Below are 18,547 nucleotides of genomic sequence, written 5' to 3'. Positions count from 1 at the left end.
CTTCTTCGATTGCGCAGGTACAGCCATCTGCACTTTCATCAGTTATGTTTAGCCATTTCAGAAAGCAGAACTTGATAGATTCCAAGGTAAACCCATGGAAACACTCGCCTGCAGTTAAGATTAGGTTGATTTTAAGAAATCCATTTGCACACAGATGCTCGAAAAAGTCATGTTTAGTAATTTGCAATGGTTTAATATAGATCAAACCAGTCAGCATTAATCATAAGGGCACAGTACCTGTGCCTAATAGTTATTTGCCTTTCACTGAAATAACCTACTAAGACAGCAAAGTACATTATGAAAAGACTTGACTTAATAAGAATGCGGTTAAAAGGTGCTTTTGGAAGTTGTTCAAAAAAAAATCTAACCGCGACTGAAAGAAAAGCACATGGATGCGAAAAATACCATTGCTGTAAAATGAACTCAAATCTGGCATTTGAAATGCTTATAAATTTTAAAAGCATAAAATGCTGAGCATTGCGGGCTGAAATCCAGTGGTCACAAAGAGTGGTTCACCATCCAGGCTTTTTCTGGCCATCTGCACAATAATGCAGCCTCTTGAACAGTTACAGGGCTAGTAACTGTGAACATGGCTGCAAGTTCCCATGAAAAAGAAAGTGGTGTTCAATTTCAGGAAATTCAGTACCCAGCACAGGGGCGGCACAGTGGCGCAGTGGTTAGCACCGCAGCCTCACAGCTCCAGCGACCCGGGTTCAGTTCTGGGTACTGCCTGTGCGGAGTTTGTAAGTTCTCCCTGTGACTGCATGGGTTTCCGCCGGGTGCTCCGGTTTCCTCCCACAGCCAAAGACTTGCAGGTTGATAGGTAAATTGACCATTGTAAATTGCCCCTAGTGTAGGTAGGTGGTAGGAGAATGGAGGGAATGTGGGATTAATGTAGGATTAGTATGAATGGGTGGTTGTTGGTCGGCACAGACTCGGTGGGCCGAAGGGCCTGTTTCAGTGCTGTATCACTAAACTAAACTAAACATCGTGGAATCATAGAGACTTACAGCACTGAAGGTGGTCATTCAGCCTGTTGCGCCTGTGCTGCCTCTTTGAAAGAGCTGTCGTACTGAGTCCCACACCCCACCCCGTTTTTTCCATAACTTTGTAAGTTCCTCATCCTCAGGTACCTGTCCAATAGGGGGAGATGGTGGCATAGTGGTAATGTCACTAGACTAGTAATCCAGAGCCCCAGGCTAATGATCTGGGGGCATAGGGACGAATCCCACTACGGCAGATGGTGGAATTTGAATTCAATGAATAAAAATCTGGAATTTAAAAAAAAGCTGATCATGAAACCATTGTCGATTAGTGAACCAGATGAGTTTTTACAACAATGTCCTTTAGGGAAGGAAATCTGCAGAAACCTGCTTGACCTTGTCCTCACCAATCTACCTGTTGCAGATGCTTCTGTCCATGACAGTATTGATAAGAGTGACCACCGCACAGTCCTTTTGGAGACGAAGTCCCGTCTTCACAGTGAGGGTACCCAGCAGCGTGTTGTATGGCACCACCACCGTGCTAAATGGGTTGGATTTCAAACAGATCTAGCAACTCAAAACTGGTCATCCATGAGGCACTGTGGACCATCAGCAACAGCAGAATTGTATTCAACTACAATCTGTAACCTCATGGCCTGGCATATTCCCCACTGTACCACTACCATCAACCCTGGTTCAATGAAGAGTGCAGGAGGGCATGCCAGGAGCAGCACCAGGCATACCTAAAAATGAGGTGTCAGTCTGGTGAAGCTACAACACAGAACTACTTGCACGCCAGCAGAAGCAGCATGTGATAGACAGAGCTAAGCGATCCCACAACCAATGGATCAGATCTAAGCTCTGCAGTCCTACCACATCCAATCGTGAATTGTGGTGGACAATTAAACAACTGACAGGAGGAGAAGGCTCCACAAATATCCCCATCCTCAACGATGGGGGAGCCCAGCACATCAGTGCAAACGATAAGGCTGAAGCACGTGCATCCATCTCCAGCCAGAATTGCTGAGTGGTTGATCCATCTCGGCCTCCTCCTGAGGTCCCCAGCATCACAAATGCCAGCCTTCAGCTAACCCGATTCACTCCACATGATATCAAGAAACAGCTGAAGGCAGCGGATACTGCAAAGGCTATGGGCCCTGACAACATTCCAGCAACAGTACTGATGACTTATGCTCCAGAACTAGCTGCGCCCCTAGCCAAGCTGTTCCAGTACAGCTATAACATTGGCATCTACCTGGCAATGTGGAAAATTGCCCAGGTATGTCCTGTGAACAAAAAGCAGGACAAATCTGACTCGGCCAAATACTTCCCTATCAGTCTACTCCCAATCATCGGCAAAGTCATGGAAGGGGTCGTCAACAATGTTATCAAGCGGCATTTGCTCAGCATTAACCTGCTCACTGACGCTCAGTTTGGGTTCCACCAGGGCCACAAAGCTCCTGCCCTCATTACACCCTTGATCCAAACATGGACAAAAGAGCTGAGGTGAGAATGACTGCCCTGAGTGACCGAGTAGAGTGTCAAGGAACCATAGCAAAACTGGAGTCAATGGGAATCAGGGGGAAAACTCTCCATTCGTTGGAGTCATAGCTAGCACAAACGAAGATGGTTGTGGTTGTTGGAGGCCAATCATCTCAGTCCCAGGACATCACTGCAGGAGTTCCACAGGGTAGCGTCCTAGGCCCAACCATCAACAGCTGCTTCATCATTGACCTTCCCTCCATCATAAGGTCAGAAGTGGGGATGTTCGCTGATGATCGCACAATGTTCAACACCATTCGCAACTCCTCAGATACTGAAGCAGCCCGTGTCCAGATGCAGCAAGACTTGGACAACATCCATACTTGGGCTGATAATTGGCAAGTAACATTCGCGTCACACAAGTGCCAGGCAATGACCATCTCCAACAAAGAAAATCTAACCACCTCCCCTTGACATTCAATGGCATTACCATTGCTGAAATCCCCACTATCAACATTCTGGGAGTCACCACTGACCAGAAGCTGAACTGGACCAGCCACATAAATGTTGTGGCTACAAGAGCAGGTCAGAGGATGGGAATTCTGCAGCAAGTAACTCACCTCCTGACTCCACAATGTCAGTCCACCAAGACATAAATCAGGAGTGTGATGGAATACTCTCCACTCGCTTGAATGGGTGAAGCTCCAACAACACTCAAGGTGCTCGACACCAACCAGGATAAAGCAGCCCGCTTGACTGGCACCCCTTCTATCACCTTCAACATTCAGTTCCTTCACCACCGATGCACAGTGGCAGCAGTGTGTATCATCTACTAGATGCACTGCTGCAGCTCACCAAGGCTCCTTCAACAGTGCCTTCTAAACCCGTGACCTCTACCACCTAGAAGGACAAGGGCAGCAGATGCATGGGAACACCACCACCTGCAAGTTCCCCTCCAAGCCACACATCATCCTCACTTGGAACTATATCGCTGTTCCTTCACTGTTACTGGGTCAAAATCCTGGAACTCCCTTCCCAACAGCACTGTTGGTGTACCTACACCCCAAGTACTGCAGCAGTTCAAGAACGCAGCTCACAACCACCTTCTCAAGGGCAATTCGGATGGCCAATAAATGCTTGCATAGCCAGCGATGCCCACATCCCACGAATGAATTAAAAAAAGCTCAAAATTATTTATGGAATCAGCTTCCACCACCTTTTCAGGTAGAACATTCCCGATCCTGACAACTCGTTGTGAAAAAAAATTCTCCTAATCTCCCCTCTAGGTTTTTGCCAATCATTTTAAATCTCTGACCTCTGGTTATTGACCCACTCCCCAGAGGGAATAGCTTTTCTCTATTTATTCTATCAAAACCTCTCATCTTGAAAACCTCTATTAGGTCCCTTCTTAACCTTCTCCTTATAACTGAAGTCCCTCTTCCCTGGTAACATCCTGGGAAACCTCTATACTCTTTCTAAGACCTTTGTATTTTTCCTGAAGTGTGCTGTCCAGAACTGTCCACAATACACCAGCTGAGGCCTAACCAGCTATTTATAAAGCTTTGCCATGATCTCTTTATTTTTATATTCTATGTCTCTATATAAACCCAAGTAACTCATTTGTTCTCTAACCACCTTATCAACTTGCCCTGCCACCTTTACGGATTTGTGCATATGGACACCAGGGTCTCTCTGCTCATCTACACTTTTCAAAATCATGTCATTTATGGTATCCCGTCTTTCCATTAGTCCTCCCAAAGTGCATCACTTCACACTTGTCCGTTTTGAACTCCATCTGCCATGCTTCTGCCTCTTTCCCCATCCTGTCTATGACATCCTCAAGTCTACAACTATCCTCACCATCACGTACTGGATTGCCAAGTTTTGTATCATCCACAAACATATAAACGCTACTCCTTACACCCAAGACCAGGTCATTTATAAAAGCTGTAAACAGAACCTGATGCTTGGGGAACACCACTGCTAATCACCTCTCAGTCTGAAAAACATCCATTCATCACCACCCTTTGTTTCTTGTCAGTGAACCAAATGCATATCCTTACCACCACATTCTCCTTAAATCCATGGACTTCCACCTTTTTAACAACCCTCTTGCACTGATGACCTTTTTTGGAGCAGGTGGAGACGTCACCATCTATGTAGGAACATAGGAGCAGGAGTAGGCCATGCAGCCCATCGAGCCTGCTCCGTCATTCAATACGATCATGGCTGATCATCCACTTCTATGCCTTTTTCCCACACTATCCTCATACCCCCTTATGTCATTAGTATCTAGAAACCGGTCAAGCTCTACTTTAAACATACTCAATGACTGAGCTTCCACAGCCCTCTGGGGTAGAGAATTCCAAAGATTCACAACCCTCTGAGTAAAGAAATTTCTCCTCATCTCTGTCCTAAGTGGCTTCCCCCTTATTTTGAAATTGTAACCCCTGGTTCTGGATGCCCCAACCAGGGAAAATTCATGTTCTTCTGGAATAATTCTGTCATAATTCCAGAAGGGCTTCTAATTAAGTTGGGACATGGTAATGCTGGGTCCCAGCCTTCATGGGAGTTTCTAAAATGACCTGTTTGGCGAAGGGAAGGGGGTGGGGTGGGGGGATAGAGGGTGAAGTCTCCACCTGCTCCATAAAAGGCCATCAGTGCAGGAGGAGCTGGGGGCTCAGTACCCACATCTCTAACCCTAACAGGAACACCATATCGCATTGGTGTGGTATGCCTGGTGCCACTAGGTGTACCATTCAGCCAAAGTGCAGAGGGTGGGCCTACCTGAGGGGACCGAGAACTTCTCAAAAAATTGTAATGAAGGGACTTTGTCTGGCCCTGCAAATTTTGGCAATGTCAGCACAGAGGTCCCAGGTGATTTCATGATGCACTTTCCTAACCCCCAAGTCTTATCAGCTTTTACAAAAAAAAAATGCATTAAAGTGCTAATTTAAAAAAAAAAATCTGAGTGACATCCGGTCTATATAATTGAGACTTGACAGTGCATAATCATAGTTTCTCAAGGAGAAAACGTGACAAAGGGCATTTTAAAAAAAAATTCCCATAGGTGAGCCCTTATGCCCCATGTCCAAGTTTATTCAAATATCTAGGCTAACTTGTATCATGCGGCGCAGTGGTTAGCACTGCAGCCTCACAGCTCCAGGGACCCGGGTTCGATTCTGGGTACTGCCTGTGTGGAGTTTGCAAGTTCTCCCTGTGACCGCGTGGGTTTTCGCCGGGTGCTCCGGTTTCCTCCCACAGCCAAAGACTGTGAGGGAGTTCTTTCATCAAGCCAAAAGACTTGCAGGTTGATAGGTAAATTGGCCATTGCAAATTGCCCCTAGTATAGGTAGGTGGTAGGGAATATGGGATTACTGCAGGGTTAGTATAAATGGGTAGCTGTTGGTCGGCACAGACTCGATGGACCAAAGGGCCTGTTTCAGTGCTGTATCTCAAAAAAAAAATGCCTAAAGATCAAACAGAGAATCCTCCACCTTGTTTCAGCTTTCTGGTTTCAAATGTGCCCTCACATGCTCTTTTATTCATTCATGGGATGTGGGCGTTGCTGGCTCGGCCAGCATTTATTGCCCATCCCTAATTGTCCTCGAGAAGGTGGTGGTGAGCTGCCTTCTTGAACTGAGTGGCTTACTAGGATATTTCAGAGGGCATTTAAGAGTGGGTCATTGCTGTGGGTCTGGTGTCATATGTAGGCCAGACCAGGTAAGGACAGCAGATTTCCTTCTCTAAAGGACATCAGTGAACCAGATGGGTTTTTACAACAATCAACAATGGTTTCATGGTCACCATTAGATTAGCTTTTTGTATTCCAGATTTTTTACTAACTGAATTCAAATTTCACCTTCTGCCATGGTGGGATTTGAACCTATGTCCCCATAGCATTAGCATAGGCCCCTGGATTACTAGTCCAGTGACGTTAGCACTATGCCACCGCCCTGCCTTTGGAAAGCAGAACAACTTGTATTGATACAGTGCCTTTAACGTAATGAAATGTCCCAAAGCACTTCGCAAGAGTATTATAAAACAAAATATGACCCCGAGTCACAAACGGAGATATTAGGGCAGGTGACCAAAGAGGTGGTTTTAAGAAGCATCTTAAAGGAGGAAAGAGAGGTACAGAAGCAAAGGTTTCGGGAGGGAATTCTAGATCTTAGGGCCCAGGCAGCTGAAGGCACAGCCGCCAATGGTGGAGCGATTAACATCAGGGATGCTTTAGGGACCAAAATTAGAGGAGCCCAGATATCTCGGGGGCTTGTAGGGCTGGAGGAGATTACAGAGATAGGGAGAGGCGAGGCCATGGAGAGATCTGAAAACAAGGATGAGAATTTTAAAATCAAGGCATTGCTTAACCGTGAGAACTTGGTGAGAGTTAGGACACAGGCAGCAGTTTTGGATGACCTCAAATTTACAGAGGTTAGAGCATGGGTGGCTGGCCAGGAGTGCACTGGAATAGTCAAGTCTACAGGTAAGAGAGGCCTGGATGAGGGTTTCAGAAGCAGATGAGCTAAGGCAGAAGTGGAGTTGGGCAAAGTTACGGAGGTGTAAATAGGTAGTCTTATTGATTGCATGGATACGCGGCTAGAAGTTCAACGTGGGGTCAAATACAACAAGGCTGCAAGTAGTCTGGTGCAGCCTCAGACAGCTGCTAGGGAGAGGTATGGTGGCTAGGGAATAGAGTTTTTGTCAGGGTGTGCTTAGGCTTTAACTGAACAAATTTAGAGAATAAAAGAATGAGTCGTAATAATACAACAAAGATTTGACAGATTTTAAGTTTCACTAGCTGAACGAGTAGAAAATAACAAATCCTTATAACTGCAGTGCTAAACAGTAGCGTATTTGCGTCAGTTCTTGATTGTTCCACTTTCCACAGGAGTTTTCTAGTCTTACTGTCTCAAGACTTCAGTGACTAAACAAATTTAAAAAGCTGCCAGTCAAACATATTTGAAGACATTCCACAAATGACTTGCATTTGAATTGAACAGCTGGGTCTCAAAATAAACTCAGACATCTTTAATTTATTTATTTTGCTCCAAGCAGGAGATGGGGGATAAAGCTTTTCCCATTTCAGTCACTTTGCAGCAAGTGAGGTATAGCACAGCCAGATGCTGAGTAAAGCTCCCTCACTCTGCCCAAACCACAGGCCTTAGCCCCAACTTTTGAACAACACCCTAGAGCACCAGTGAAGGGCTATGAAGCTGTCTTATATACTACAACAAAATTAAAGAAGCCAATGCCAAACTCAATCTGAAAACATTTTTATACCTGAGGCAGCCATATTGACAACATGGCTACAAAAGCAAGGCAGAGACTGGGCACTGTGATGAGTGGTTGCCCAGTGATCCCTCATTGCCTCTCCACCATCTACAAGTCTCAAGTCAGGAGCATGATGGATTAATCATCAGTCACCTCGATGGAAGACCCTACAGTGGAAGAACTCAAGAAGCTCAACAGCATTCAGGACAGAGCAACCCTTTGATTTGGAGGTCTTGCCACTCAGCTCAATATCCAACCCCCTCCATCACTGATGCACTGCAAATGCAATTTGTACTATCTACAGGATGCAATACAGCAACTCACCAAGCTTGCTTTGACAGCATCTTCCTCCCCGCGACTTCTATTGCCAGGAAGAGCAGCAGCAGCAACAAGGTGGGAGCAACATGACACCCAGGTTCATCTCCAAGTCACACGGATTTTGACTAAGCCAAATATGTCATCCCTTCGTTGTTGTCAATATTCTGGAATTCCCTACCTAGCAGCTTCGTGGCAGCAGGATCACCACAAGAACATACTCCACGGTCTCAGAGCAACTAAAGATGGGCACTAAAATTGCCAGTGCTGTCCACATCCCAAGAACCAATCCTCAGGTTAAAGGGTGAAGCCTACAAGACTGGTATTTCAATCACACAACCTATAATATCTGGATATAACAGTTGAGAAATTTGACAAAATTGAATTTATCCTTCCACATTAGCTTACTAACATTTTAAACTAGCAGTGACGGAAGGAAGCCTTACAGCATATGAGAAAGAGGACCTCTCACAAAGTTGCTCTAATAAGCAATACTCAGACCTTTTAACTGCAGCAATAATTTATTATGGTAAAGGTTCAGATAAACATGAATTGCACTAGGCATAGCCAAATATGGTAAGAATTGAGGAGTTGCTTTCAGCCCCATAGGCCTTGTATAATCTACATACACATACGTACCAATGCTTCAGGTGGAATGTCAACATAATCTATAAAACATCAGCAAAAACAAATTTTAATAATGGAGACCCTAGATTCATATCACAACTTAATTTGGAAGTTAAACATACCCAAGTTATTATGGTTTGCTTTTTAGTTTCTTAAAATACAGTTCTTTTTAAGCTCAAGACACAGGTCTTTTCATCAGGCAGATCTCCAGGTGACAGACAGATTGTGGGCCAAAGAACATCAACGTGTTTAAAGTTAAATTAAGCTGCCAATCTGAGCTGTTATGGCAGTCAGAATCTGGGACTGAACGAGCAATAGAATCATCAGGGACGCTGTAACTGGACTTTGGGTGGTGGAAGGTTGAGTGTAAGTGAGCGCCCATATTTTAAGAAATGCTATGGAGTCTTGCTGCCGGGAGCAATGGCAAGCGAAGAGAATGGCGGCCGGCACACATGGGCAGCACGGCAGCTTATTTAAATATGCAGGGCAGCTGCCCTCCCCAATCACGTGGTGAGGGCGGCCTCAGCAACGCCGTAAATGGCGCCAGGTGTCTCTGTTCAGGCACTGGCACCATTTTTAAAGGGATGCCAGCCCTACTCGGAGGATGCAGAGTAGATCCCTGTACACATCCCCCCCCCCCCACACTGAAAATAAATGTTGGCCCCATTCCCCACCCCCAAAACACTGAAATGGTAAAGCTGACCCCTTTGCCCCCCACAACTGCACCAAGTGTAGAGGGCACCCCTCTCCCACCACCCCCATACTGCAAACGCAGAGTTGACCCCATCCCCCCGCCCCGCTACTCTAAAATCTTGAGCTCCCCCACTTCCCCACCTCAGTGGCGTCAGTATTCCGTGGATGGGAATTTGAAGGCAAGTTAGTGCCACCAATCCGACGGCAAGATTGCGGGGGAATTGTATTCAAGTGTAATAATAATTTTAATAAAGTTATAAATCATAAGTTTAATTAAATATTTGAAGTTGGGTCCTGTCGCCGAGCGGCGGAAGGGCCGCCACAGAGCTTTGCTGCTGCTCCGATCTTCTGCCTCTGCCGCCTTGGAGCCTGATGTTCGGAGCTGAACAAACTTCAGTCCTATATAAGCAGCCAAATTCACTCCAGGGTTGCAGCAATTTACAACACAGAGACGGTGACCATTTGGTCCTTTGTGTCTATGCCAGCTCTTTAATAGAGAAATCCAAAACTAATACCACTGTACCGTTCTCTTCCCACAGCCTTATATCATCTGCAGTTTCAAATATTTATCCAGTTTTCCCTGAATAAATTGTAAAAAGGATGGCAATTTAACAACATTTTGACTACTGGAAGACCTGTTTATTTTCTCAGGTCTCCTGAACCAGTGGAGCAAAAAAAAAGAAAACAAATCAGGATTCTTTCATGGTTCAAAAATAGTCCACAAAGAAGCAAACTCGCGCAGATTAAGATTAAAGATATTTTTATTCTTGCAAACTGCATGTCAAAATTTCAGAATTTGTAAGATACTAAGCATTGGATGGAGAAGCACCAGTTTAAAAAGTTCCAAGACTAAACTCAATAGCAATGAATTAAAACAGGCACAAACTCTTTCATCATTACAACTGTGCCGACATTCAGATGTACTTTGTATTATTGTACAGTAATCAGGCTGCTCTGAGGTGCTATAATACCAGACAAATACCACAGCAATTCTTACTCCACTGTCCAAACGTTTCTGTGAGAAATAAGTCAAGACAAATAATCAATGGTAAATGGTGCATAACTCATTGCTCAGTGTTCAAGTTCAGGAATACTACATACAACCTTTTGCTTTTAAAGAAAGTACCAGCCTGGGATAGTTGAAGTATTGTTGCTGACTGCAAACCACAGAGAAGCCAGTCTTCTCATTCGGATTTCAGTAAAGATAACGTTAGCCAGATGAAACATCTGTATACTGTCCACTTGAACTGTGGAGAAACATTCAGCAGTGGTTATGAATTCTGACCTTCCAAAGAAAGATTTCACGAACTCCTATATCTTCACAGATACTGAGTCCTGCAGCTTATCCCTGCTGGCCTCCACTAGCACCTTTGCCTCTCTGAATTGATTTCAAGGCCTTATCCTCACCTTGAAATGCTTCCTCTGCCTTGTCCCAACCATCTGGGTGAACGCCTCCAAAAAAGGCCTTCCTGTGCACAACGCCTCCTCAAATCTTTTAAGTTAGAGCACTCTTGTTACTGTCTCACTGGCTATTTGAAACAATCTGTCACAATTCACTTTAAAAACCCTTCATAACTCTTGGAGACAACAATCAGGTCATCCTTAATCTTCTTGGCTTTCTCCTCATAACTGCAACCTCACACCCCTGCTAACTTCCTACAGCTGATTTCATATGCTTCCTAGAATAGAGTGCCTAAAAGTATGTACAATACACTAACTGCAAACCAAAGTCTTCTACACATTTTTTGCCTTTGTATTCTATACCTTTAGATACAAAACCCATCTACCTGTGTGGCCAACTTTATGGAACTGTATACCAACACACCAAGGTCTCTCTGCTCTAATTAAAATATCACCATTTAGATGCATTCCTTTTCTTTATTTTTAATTCATATTTTTGTAACTTGAACTGCCATTGCTAGCTGCCTGCCCATCATGTACATGAGAAGTGTTTTAGAAATACAAGGCCTTTGTGTCTGACGAGTGTTTTGAGCTATACAATACTGTGGTGAAATATTGGTGGTACTAGTGGTGGAAGTAATTTGAAATGAAGAATTAAAAGTGCCAGATGTGAAGCATATTTGATGGCAATACAGTTAAGCCTAGCTACCAGTTGCAATTGTGTACTGAGTAACTGATGAATAAGGAGAGAAATCAAGGTTCTACTTCAAATACTGGAGGCAGGATTTCAGGTCCATCACAGAAACAGAAAATCTAATGATGAAACGGATGCTAGCTACTCCTGCATCACAAAATGGCTCAATTGTAACTGATTAAATTGAACAATACTTCATTGGCAAATCAATATGACCGAGCTAAAGATCCCATGCCACAAATAGCCTGTAATGACAAGAGGATAGTTGTGCACACGTTTAAAAAAATAGCTCAAGAAAATGTGAAATTGGAGGAATCCTTGTTCTACTTTCAGGATCATTCAGAAAGTCAGACAGACTTGCATTTATATAGCACTTTCCATGACCACTGGACATCTCAGAGCGCTTTACAGTCAATGACATACTTTTAAAGTGTTGACATTGTTGTAATGTAGGAAATGTGGCAGCCAATTTGCACACAGCAGCTCCCACAAACAGTAATGTGATAACCAGATAATCTGTTTTGTGATGTTGATTGAGGGATAAATATTGACCAGAACACTAGGAATAACTTCCCTGCTCTTCTTCAAAACAGCACCATGGGATCTTTTACACCCACCAAGGCAGGCAGATGGGGCCTCATCAGAAAGACGGCACCTTCTACAGTACAGCACTCCCTCATTACTGCACTGGCATGTCAGCCTTGTTTTTGCGCTCAAATATCTGGAATGGGACTTAAACCCACAACCTTCTGATTTGGAGGTGAAAATGCTACCAACTGAGGCACAGCTGACACACAAAGTAAAGCAAACCAAAGTGATGTGTCCACAATAGAGAAATTCAAAACAGGATGCCCAGTGAATCTAAAGTAAGTTTTTAAAAAGTATTTGTCTAAAAATACAACCCATCTCTTGATAAAAGCAAAATACTGCGGATGCTGGAAATCTGAAATAAAAACAAGAAATGCTGGAATCACTCAGCAGGTCTGGCAGCATCTGTGGAAAGAGAAGCAGAGTTAACGTTTCGGGTCAGTGACCCTTCTTCGGAACCATCTCTTGATGTTGGACTTAAGCTGAGTTTAAGCAGTACCTCTGCTCCCACCTTCCTCTTTATAAGATGTCTACACCAATGCTAAGCGCATTGCACTTTTGAACTACAAGAAAGCCCCCAGCGATTTAACATCCGCAGCACTTAAAGCAGCCAGAAGTACTGCACAAAGAACAGCTAGGCGTTGCGCAAACGACTACTGGCAACACCTATGCAGTCATATTCAGCTGGCCTCAGACACCGGAAACATCAGAGGAATGTATGATGGCATGAAGAGAGCTCTTGGGCCAACCATCAAGAAGATCACCCCCCTCAAATCTAAATCGGGGGACATAATCACTGACCAACGCAAACAGATGGACCGCTGGGTTGAGCACTACCTAGAACTGTACTCCAGGGAGAATGCTGTCACTGAGACTGCCCTCAATGCAGCCCAGCCTCTACCAGTCATGGATGAGCTGGACATACAGCCAACCAAATCGGAACTCAGTGATGCCATTGATTCCCTAGCCAGCGGAAAAGCCCCTGGGAAGGACAGCATTACCCCTGAAATAATCAAGAGTGCCAAGCCTGCTATACTCTCAGCACTACATGAACTGCTATGCCTGTGCTGGGACGAGGGAGCAGTACCTCAGGACATGCGCGATGCCAACATCATCACCCTCTATAAAAACAAAGGTGACCGCGGTGACTGCAACAACTACCGTGGAATCTCCCTGCTCAGCATAGTGGGGAAAGTCTTTGCTCGAGTCGCTCTGAACAGGCTCCAGAAGCTGGCCGAGCGCGTCTACCCTGAGGCACAGTGTGGCTTTCGTGCAGAGAGATCGACTATTGACATGCTGTTCTCCCTTCGTCAGATACAGGAGAAATGCCGTGAACAACAGATGCCCCTCTACATTGCTTTCATTGATCTCACCAAAGCCTTTGACCTCGTCAGCAGACGTGGTCTCTTCAGACTACTAGAAAAGATCGGATGTCCACCAAAGCTACTAAGTATCATCACCTCATTCCATGACAATATGAAAGGCACAATTCAACATGGTGGCTCCTCATCAGAGCCCTTTCCTATCCTGAGTGGTGTGAAACAGGGCTGTGTTCTCGCACCCACACTTTTTGGGATTTTCTTCTCCCTGCTGCTTTCACATGCGTTCAAATCCTCTGAAGAAGGAATTTTCCTCCACACAAGATCAGGGGGCAGGTTGTTCAACCTTGCCCGTCTAAGAGCGAAGTCCAAAGTACGGAAAGTCCTCATCAGAGAACTCCTCTTTGCTGACGATGCTGCTTTAACATCTCACACTGAAGAATGCCTGCAGAGTCTCATCGACAGGTTTGCGTCTGCCTGCAATGAATTTGGCCTAACCATCAGCCTCAAGAAAACGAACATCATGGGGCAGGATGTCAGAAATGCTCCATCCATCAATATTGGCGACCACGCTCTGGAAGTGGTTCAAGGGTTCACCTACCTAGGCTCAACTATCACCAGTAACCTGTCTCTAGATGCAGAAATCAACAAGCGCATGGGTAAGGCTTCCACTGCTATGTCCAGACTGGCCAAGAGAGTGTGGGAAAATGGCGCACTGACACGGAACACAAAAGTCCGAGTGTATCAGGCCTGTGTCCTCAGTACCTTGCTCTACGGCAGCGAGGCCTGGACAACGTATGCCAGCCAAGAGCGACGTCTCAATTCATTCCATCTTCGCTGCCTTCGGAGAATACTTGGCATCAGGTGGCAGGACTATATCTCCAACACAGAAGTCCTTGAAGCGGCCAACACCCCCAGCTTATACACACTACTGAGTCAGCGGCGCTTGAGATGGCTTGGCCATGTGAGCCGCATGGAAGATGGCAGGATCCCCAAAGACACATTGTACAGCGAGCTCGCCACTGGTATCAGACCCACCGGCCGTCCATGTCTCCGTTATAAAGACGTCTGCAAACGCGACATGAAATCGTGTGACATTGATCACAAGTCGTGGGAGTCAGTTGCCAGCATTCGCCAGAGCTGGCGGGCAGCCATAAAGACAGGGCTAAATTGTGGCGAGTCGAAGAGACTTAGTAGTTGGCAGGAAAAAAGAGAGGCGCAAGGGGAGAGCCAACTGTGCAACAGCCCCAACAAACAAATTTCTCTGCAGCACCTGTGGAAGAGCCTGTCACTCCAGAATTGGCCTTTATAGCCACTCCAGGCGCTGCTTCACAAACCACTGACCACCTCCAGGCGCGTATCCATTGTCTCTCGAGATAAGGAGGCCCAAAAGAAAGAACACCTTTAAACTCAATTACTCCAATGCTCTCCTTACTGGCCTACCATTCTCCATAAATTTCAGCTTGTCCAATTCAATGTTTTTAAAAACTTAAGAGTCTGTAATTTGATTTAAAAAAAGTGTATGGGCTAGTTTCTTTCAATAATGATGATGATGTCCTGATTGTTCTAGGTCCACTGAAAGACATACTTACCTTGCATTTCATTTTCTGTGAGATGCACATATGAATTAAGCAGTCAGGTAATGTTACCTCCACCTTCAGGAATTGGGCTGTTATGGTATGTTATCACACAGCTTGACCTCCACGTACTTTGCCAATGAAGTGATGCCTATCTGTAGATTTCAGTATATATTAGGTTGTGCAAAAAATGCAGACACAGAACTTTGATATCTTTTTCTCCTGGAATGCAGCATTCCTAGTTGAGCATGCCTACTCCCAAACCTTGATGAATGGTGCTCCATGACCAACTAAACATCGAGTAATATACTGTAGGAAAAGTCTGGAGGATACAGTATGTTAGGAGAACCAAAGTTCAACACTTTTTATACCAGGCTTCAGATTGCTACAGAACCCCGGGCTATATTTCTGAGTATCCCAAATAGCCGTTAAGATTTATGTTTTGACTTGTCACACATTGTGATTGGGGTAGAGTGTGATGGAAGAATTTATTCAGCAAGAATGTGGCCACCCCTGCCCAGGGCAAAGGTCAACATCTTTCCCAACAACTATGCACATATAACATTAGGGATAAATGTATGTTTATTTCACTCAATATCTGATACTTATACCCAATTGGACTATCACGCAAAACAGGACAAACACATAAAGCAATCTTGCCTTTGAAGATTATTAAGCATTAAACCTTCAATGTTTCTATGTCTGAAACACCATTTATTTAATTCATCTAATTAAAAAAATAGTTTTAGCATATAGCCAATTCACAGGAAGGCTTTTCTAAAGTCTGGATTCTATCAAGGCAGGTGCTGATGAATGAAAGTCTCCTGGCTATGTGTAACACACAATTCATGCCATTTACTCTTGTCGTTATGGTGAGGTGCACAACATCAATCATGTGCATGCTGGAGGCTTGACAGTAAATGTCAACGAGAAAAAAGCATCAACTAAAATGTTATGCCAGAGGACTTTAAAAAAAAAAGTGCAAAAATGGCTTGGTATTACAAAAATACATTTGTTCTCTGGAGGTGAGACTTCTAAAATAATTTTCCTCTGCCTTCTACTTGTCTGTACAATTGGGTGACTGACCAAATTAGATGAGTTTGAGGGATCATAGAAGATTAGGCAGATAATAAAAAAGGCCTAAAGGCTTTATTCTGTCTCTAAAAATTCTTATGCTACATGAACATAAGAAATAGGAGTAGGCCAAACAGCCCTTCAAGCTATGTCGTCTTCTCCTGCTCCTATTTTCTATTGATCTTCAATATGATCATGGTTGAACTTCTACCACAACTCCACTTTCCCACCCTATCCCCTATCGCTTTATTCCCTTAGAGCCCAAAAATCTATTGATCTCAGTCTTGAATATACTCGACGACTGAGCATCCATAGCCCTCTGGGATAGAGCAGACATGAGGGGCCGAATGGCCAATTCCTGCTCCTATTTCCTATGTCTTCCATAGCCGTAGTGGAACTGCACCAAAAGAGCAGGTGGATAACCTGTTCCAAACTGCCATTGTCACTGGGACCCATTTGTAATACAGGAGGAGCATATCGTGGCCTATTCAAGATGTTTACTTCATCTTTAGTGAAAACTCAATGTCAGTTAATGCAAAAGATCAGAGCCATTTGAGAACAATGCAGCCATGGAAAGATCATGCAATAAAATTAACTTTTTTTTTAAAAACACAAGATCAACTGTGTTCCTTATAAAAAGCTAACTTAATGCATGAAAAGCTGTGCGAATAGCTAACAACACACGAGAAAATGGTCAATGCTCATTACACTGTACAGAACATGTTTTTAAAATTGATACAATCAATGTTTTTGAGCAGTTGCTTTTTAAACACTGCAGGATGGTAAAAATGAAAAATACTTTTATTGTGTTTATCTATATTGCTGCAAGATGTTTGTATTTTTCCTTACACACTGAGAACGTCAGCATGCATTTCAATTTATCCAAAATCTGCTTATAATACTGGAGCACATTTTAACCTGTTCAAAATTTCTGCTTAACATTGCTCATGTTGACAACTCAATAAACTAACAAAGTTCGCAAATTCAAAAGATCTGTGTCTGCTTGTGACAACATGATTAATGGTGGTCAACATGTTGTTTCAGTTAATGAAGCATGATATGACTGTAACAAATTAAAAACAGTTCCAATTACTATCTTTAACTGACAGCCTTGGTTCAGTTGGTAGCACTCTTGAACCTGAGTCAGAAAATTGTGGGCTTAAGTTCCACTCCAGAGACTTGAGCACATAGTCCAGCTGACACTCAAGTGAAGTACCGAGGGAGTGCTGCACTGTTGCGAGTGCCGTCTTTTGGATGAGAAATTAAACTGAGGCCCCATCTGTCCTTTCAGCTGAATGCTAAAGATCCCAGGACAATATTCGAAGAGGAGGAGTTCTCCCAGTGTTCTGGCAAATATCTATCCCTCAACCACCAGCTAAAATGGATAGTCTGGTCATTTTGTTTATTGCTGTTTGTGGAATCTCCTTTCTCCAAGAAGTGCTTCTTAGCTGCTCACTTCAATACTTGTGAACAGGTGTGACTGTTTAGTTTAGTTTAGAGATACAGCACTGAAACAGGCCCTTCGGCCCACCGAGTCTGTGCCGACCATCAACCACCCATTTTTATACTAATCCTACACTAATCCCATATTCCAACCGCATCCCCACCTGTCCCTATATTTCCCGACCACCTACCTATACTAGGGGCAATTTATAATGGCCAATTTACCTATCAACCTGCAAGTCTTTTGGCTTGATGAAAGAACTCCCTGCGTGGGAACCAATTATATACCCTACCACTCTGTGACCTATTAAATTTTCCCCCAAAAAACTTAGATGATGGGACCAAGACCCATTGTGCAAAAGCACACTAGTATTTTCAAAATATTAGGATGGTGAGAAAAATCGAGACTTAGCGATTAAGTGATACCAAGCATGGGTTTTAAGACTTTTAAGTCTGCAGACTGTAAGCAGGAGGGAAGGTGGAGGAAAGTCAGGAGTTTCACAATTTTGAGATGCTGGAAAAGAAAAGGGTGGAGTGTGATTCTGTGCGATGAGTCTTGATTTTAACAAAGTGGAAATATAAATCAATTCCAAAGCATACATTTGAGATTGTGTAAGCACAGGTTGCTGACACATGGAAACATTAATTTCAACATGTCTACTTTGTGCGAGTAATGTAACTGAAAGAACATTTTCCCTGGATTGTTAGGTTTTTGCAATAAATAGCATCCACAATGCTTTAGAGTCATAGAGTCGTACAGCATAGAAACAGGCCCTTCGGCCCACCGCGTCCATGCCGACCATAATGCCTATCTATACTAATCCCACCTGCCTGCATTAATTCCATATCCCTCTATGCCTTACTCATTCAAGTACCTGTCCAGATGCCTCTTAAATGTTGCTACTGTTCCTGCCTCCACCACCTCCTCAGGCAGCTCATTCCAGATACCCACTATTCTTTGTGAAAAATTTACCCCTTTGATCCCCTTTAAACCTCCTCCCTCTCACAAATCTATGCCCTCTAGTTTGTCACCCCTACCACGGGAAACAGACTCTGGCTATCTACCCTATCTATGCC

The 18,547-nt window shown here is 44.1% G+C and overlaps 1 protein-coding gene across 3 annotated transcripts in view; it reads right to left on the bottom strand.

Moving 5' to 3' along the window:
* Nucleotides 1-18,547, bottom strand: part of mrpl13 (mitochondrial ribosomal protein L13) — a 107,946-nt gene that overhangs the window by 71,703 nt on the left and 17,696 nt on the right. The gene's annotated exons all lie outside the window — the stretch shown is intronic.

The sequence above is a fragment of the Heterodontus francisci genome, chromosome 5 (assembly GCF_036365525.1).
Source record: "Heterodontus francisci isolate sHetFra1 chromosome 5, sHetFra1.hap1, whole genome shotgun sequence".
NCBI classification, from domain to species: Eukaryota; Metazoa; Chordata; class Chondrichthyes; order Heterodontiformes; family Heterodontidae; genus Heterodontus; species Heterodontus francisci.
Note: the sequence above shows the minus strand (reverse complement) of the source record. Positions and strands in the feature narration are given on the sequence as shown.